Raw genomic sequence first — 6,000 nt, 5'->3', positions numbered from 1 at the left:
GTAGAAATAACCGGTTTGTAAAGCGGATTTTCCGCTCACATTGAGGTGGTTATGGTATGGACAATTTACGATGTAATTCGAAGTCGGCTTCGGTGAGTTTTCCGGTATCATCCAAACATCGTTATGAAATCGACGCAGAAATTCCGCTTTCACCAGTTCCTTGGTGTATAACATCGTTGCTGAATGCAGCGTCACCATAATCCCAATCTATTTTGTGAAAGTTCCTTTCAACCAAGCGGCCATCCTTCCGTATTTGGATTTCAACTCTGACCTTGGGTATGGTGAATTGGGTACAATCATTCTGATCTAATTGAGCAGAGGGGGTTGCTTTTGGTTCAATAGTTTGAACGATTGCAATGAACACATTAGAAAATAAAGAAAAGTAATAGCTATGTATTTACATATATTTTCTTTTTAACTATTTTATTATACTTTAGAAGAAAATATATAAATGGTTGTATCCGTGAGATTTTTTGTAGGAACGACGTACTACCCAATATATTAAATTTAAAAATAAAGTTTTAATAACTTTTATAAAACTTCATATTAATTGCGTTTGAATTATTCTTCTTCTTTTGAAAAAGATGATTTTTTTAACATAAAATCCCTTATTATCCAATTTCATGGATAATAAGACAGACAAAATTACTGTACCATTTATATTCCGGTTCCTTTCTGTGGTGTAAAATACTTCATTTAAAAAAAAAAAAAATTCTACGTTTGTTTCTTTTTTACGATCGTTTCTTTATCCGTAATTTTTTCTTTTTTGAGGTGTTTGTTGTTTTTGTTAAATATCTAATAATCTGAAAAAAGAATGTGCAGATTTCTCAGATACTACATCTTTGTATCCTAATAAGTTTTGTAATTAGACTAAACCTATCCAGCTTTTCACGTGAATCCCGAACAAATAAAACATAGTATCCAATTACACAACTACTTATCTCTGAGTATTGGCATGTACATATATATTGCAGTACAATAATAGATTGTAGAAATTATAGGATACATTTCTCAAAAACGAATACTAATCGACGTAAAATTCATCAAATAATAAATCAACTAAATGAAAGTAGAAATAAGCCTAAAAATATTTCCTATTCTTTCTAACAATAAGCATTTTACTTCTTTCTACAAAGTAAAGAATTATATAGGATGTTTAAGTTTTGGATTTAGAATTGTTACACCATGTGTAACAATTTGTTACACCATGAATTGTAACATCTAGTTGTGCACCTCCCCTTTTGATTGCAATCGACAGAACCATAAGTGTCCAAAAAAGCCCAAAATCCAAAAGATTTTGGATTTTTGACTTTTTCTTAACTGTAGTAATAAGCTCTCATTGAGAGATTTTCAACGATACATCGTAGGTGGTCCTATGTGGTAGCTAGTACGATATATCATTAGTTCCAGAGTTATAGTCAAATAAAATTTTAATTAATGAAATTTTTGGATCTAAAAAAAACACATCAAAAACTTAAAACACATAAAAACTTCACATCAGTTCGAATCAAACTTCATCTCCTTTTTTTTAACTTTTTTTTTAATTTAAATATATTGATTTGTTAATAATTATTAACTTCTTATTTTTAGAAGAAATTTCCGATGAATAATAATTCAATAATAATAAATAAAGAAAAAAAAATATTATATGAAAAAATATCATACGTTTTTAGAGAAACAAAATTTTAAATACTTATCATTTAAAAAAATGTGTAACTGTATTTAATAGGCGTACAAGGAAGTCATGTGTTGTCCAAATCAGATTTTTTTTATTGTGCAGTTATTATACTTCTTAACTTTCCGGGTGTCGGATATTTTCTAAGTAATAGCTGTAACTCAGCCCGGGAAAGAGAAAAAAAGTAGTCTTGTTATATTTTCTAATAAGAAAATTTTGTTAGTTGTGAAATAAAAACAGTTTTATTACGGCAATGGAGCGATATTTAGAAATGAATATTTTGCTAAATATTAAAGTCGGAAATAGCTCTAAAAGTTTTCATTAAAACGGCTCTTCCTTTGAACATCCACCCACTATATAAATTTAATTGTTCTCTAGATCAGTTTTATACTAATTATCATAACGAAGAGTGAAGAAATAAATGCTATAACCTAAAGTTTAACAAATTTGTTGATGTTATTATTATTATTATCCTCAGAAATATAAAATAAACTCCTGTAACTATTTTTGTAGCCGATTGTTATACATACATACACCATATTAATTACAATAGAGTATTTATAAAAATAACGTTATTGAGTAGTAAATGTTAGTTTAAAAGAACTAATAAACATTTATTGAAAATAACGGATTAAAGTATAGATAATTGGAAATTACTTTGTAAGAATCGTTTTCCCTATAAGAAATAAACATAGTGTTCATATCATTTGGCATTTCATTTGATTTAACCGATCAAATTAAATATATATATATATATATATATATATATATATATATATATATATATATATATATATATATATATATATATAAATGTACACACACACACACACAGAGAGAGAGAGAGAGAGAGAGTAAGTATTAATTATATTAAAAAAATTAAAATGTTACATTTTACATTTGCTTATAGTTATATAGTAAGGTATATACAACATTTTTCATATTTTGACATACGAATGTTTGTTTAATTTTAAGTTTTAAAGAATTTTTATTTTCCAATCCTACACCTTTAAAATCAAGTCATACATTTTATTATTGCAGATGTTTAGCTGTTCCGATTAAGAAAACTGTTATTGATTTTTTAATTAAAACAACAATATCTACTTCTCACTCAAATAGATATAACTTTAAAAAAAACGATTAGCAGAGGAAAACCTTTTACTCTAGAAAGTCTTAAAATAGAAAATAGATGAAATTTTACAAGTTAAATGAAATAAATGACTGGGAAGTAGAATAAAATTACCTTTGATCCTTTTACTACGTAATTATTTGAGTTTTATTTTCTTTTTTTATTCGAATTTACATTCATTAACAAGATTGATTCAACATGATCATGCAACTATGTAAAATAAACAAATTTACTTGTTTAAGCAATATAAAAAAATAAAATATCTCAATATCATATTTCGATCATTTTTTTTTATCATTGCATTATATACATAGGATGTCACGTTTTAGCTTTAAAATAATAAATACGTAAAACATATCTGTATAATGTACATGTGATAATATGACCTTGTTCAAAAGAATTGTCCATTATAAAATTATTGTCCTTGTGTTTTGCCATAAAGACATATTAGAACAATATCTGTTGTTGAATTATTACGCTTTAATTAAATAAGAGAAGTATCACGATTAATTATTGAATATTCAGAATTTCCTAATTGTAAAAAATGAAATGGAATAGTTCGAGAGTTCATGACCTCTCGAATTATTACAAACGGCTGTTCATGAAAAATCATTTTTTAAATATCTCAACTTTAAAGCTCATCGATAGAACTGTTCAATCCAAATTACGTTATTAAAATTTAATTTGAAGCTGATTTTTGAAAATATGTCAATTTTAATGTGAAATTTAATTTAGGGATTGAAATCTTTAAGGTTTTGTAGGTGGAGCTAATTGAAAATGCTTAAAAAAATTTTCTCGAAACAATACAAGAATATTTATCGAATATTTAATAAACAAAATAATACAATACTGATGACAGAATAAATGAATAATTAAGCCAATGATAAGCATTAAATAATTAATTTTGGAATATGTTACATGTATCCGGCATTGGGCCTAATAAATCCACAGTAATGAATTTCATATACTCTCACGCTGATCATGCCTAAAAAATACAGGCAGTTGAGTTCAAGGTGGTAAAATATCCGGCTAGTACGAGCACGCAAATTTAAGTATACATAGCTTCCTTTCTTCAACTTAAATTGGATTAGAATCTGGATCCTACAGCATTTCACAACACCTAGTTAGACAGTTGACCTGCTGGAAAGGTAACACCGCTAATAAAACCAATTAATACAATGGAATTTTAATTAAAGAGACTTTTTTGTGGAATTAACTTATAATTCTGTATTATGAATAAAATTAAAGGGATAAATAAAAAATTTGTATCATGATAATTTGCGAAAAATTTGTTTTATCCGTTTAAGCAGCACTTTTTGGTTCATTTGAATTGCAGTTTGATTTGTTATTAAATCTAAAACAATTAATACGTTTATTTTTTAACAGTTTTTATCTGTAAACTTCATAATACAGTCATCTACATTTTTATACCGGGGCTATTTTATAGCACATCCATACATACATATGATACTATAGAGTAACGAAGATTCCTGAGATCGTATAAATCAATTTGACTTGCTTATCCAGAGATTTCGGTATCCCATTCTAGTCGGTTAAATCTCTTCGTACGAAAACTTAAATAACGAAAAGAAGGTACAGTTATTAAATTTACTGTATTTCACTCGGTTTTGAATAGTCTTCGTTTAGGTAATAAGAATATTTTTGGTTAATCTTTGGGATACTTATTAGTCGATTTGATTGGGATTACCATGACATTAAGAGTTATCGGTTATAAATATTTATTATCTATATTTATATATATATAATAAATTGAAGCACTGTATTTTAAAAAAAGGGAATGAAATCTTTAAAATAAGGCTGAAGAAATAGATAAAGAAGACTGATTGATAATCTTTACAAAGCTAGATAACTGTATTATAAGAAACAAGGAAAAATAAAAAAGAAAAATTAAGCATCCCGGCCTATCATCCGGAAAGTTACGGGTTCAAAACCCAAATAGTTTGAATATTATCAAATCCTACAAATTTATGTCTCATAATAAAACAAAGTTACGCCTGATTAATTAAAACCTAATACTGTAGTTATCCAATTAAATAAATAAATAATAAGATTGGGATAGCCAAATTTAGGTAGCCAAATTAGCCAAATTTTTGTAGCTTACAGCCAAATTTTTTCAATAATTATTTATGAAATTATTAATAAAAGATTAACAATCTCAGGAGAAAAAAGAAAACCGTTAAGAATGGATGAAACCGTCCATTTACCTTTAATTAAAATTTAAGAAAAGTTGAACGGCATAGATTAATTATTAATAGAGTTCTTCAGTTTAAGAATAAACCACGGAAAAACAGAAGTAATGAAATGTAACAGAAAGGTGACAATGAAATTATATATTATTAAGAAAACATAATATAACAGAAACAAAAGAACTTTCTTCTTAAAGTAATAAAATCAAACAGGATAGAAAAGGTAAACAAGACAACCAAAGCAAAAAAAAATGTTATCCAGAATGTTTTGATATCGGTATACATTTTAAGTCTCGAAAATCTCGAGACTCAAATTTAATTCTAAATTAATTCATTGAAATTCATTTCTACTAAATGAATTCATTCAAATTTATATATGCTGCAATAGTGTGTATGAGGTTGTGAGTTGTGCTTGTGAAAATTTATAGAAGACTGGTTGGTTGAGTCGTTCCGGAGTCCACTTAAGGTCAACAACAAGCAACAAGCATCATAGCCTCAATTTGATGTATTTTTTGAAGTCGCAAGGTGAGATTTGGGGATAAAAATGAATTATCTTTTCGTTTTGAGGTATAATGATTACGAAATTATTATTCACGTATACAATTTTTGGGCTCGAAAATCTCAAAAATAACATTCATTTATAAAATTTTTTGGTTCAAAAATCTTTGAAACTAGTTCATCAATCCAATTGAAATTTATGTAAGTTCTAGTAATTTATCTAAAGTTGTGCATGTGAGAATTTGAGGAAGATTAATTGAGTCGTTATTGAATTACGCTCAATTATCCCAAAAAATTAAAAGATTTTGCTTGAAAATCTCCAAAACTACCCGATAAATTTCATTGAGATTTAGATATTTAGTCGTAGTGTATCTGAAGTTATTCGTGTGAAAATTTTATGAAGATTAGTTTAGTAGTTTTTTAGTTATGCTGAATTTGAGATTATACTAACTTCATATTGGTGTATTTTTCATACACCTTATGCAGCGAGT

Source organism: Lycorma delicatula, chromosome 1 (assembly GCF_047948215.1).
Source record: "Lycorma delicatula isolate Av1 chromosome 1, ASM4794821v1, whole genome shotgun sequence".
Lineage (NCBI taxonomy): Eukaryota > Metazoa > Arthropoda > Insecta > Hemiptera > Fulgoridae > Lycorma > Lycorma delicatula.
Note: the sequence above shows the minus strand (reverse complement) of the source record.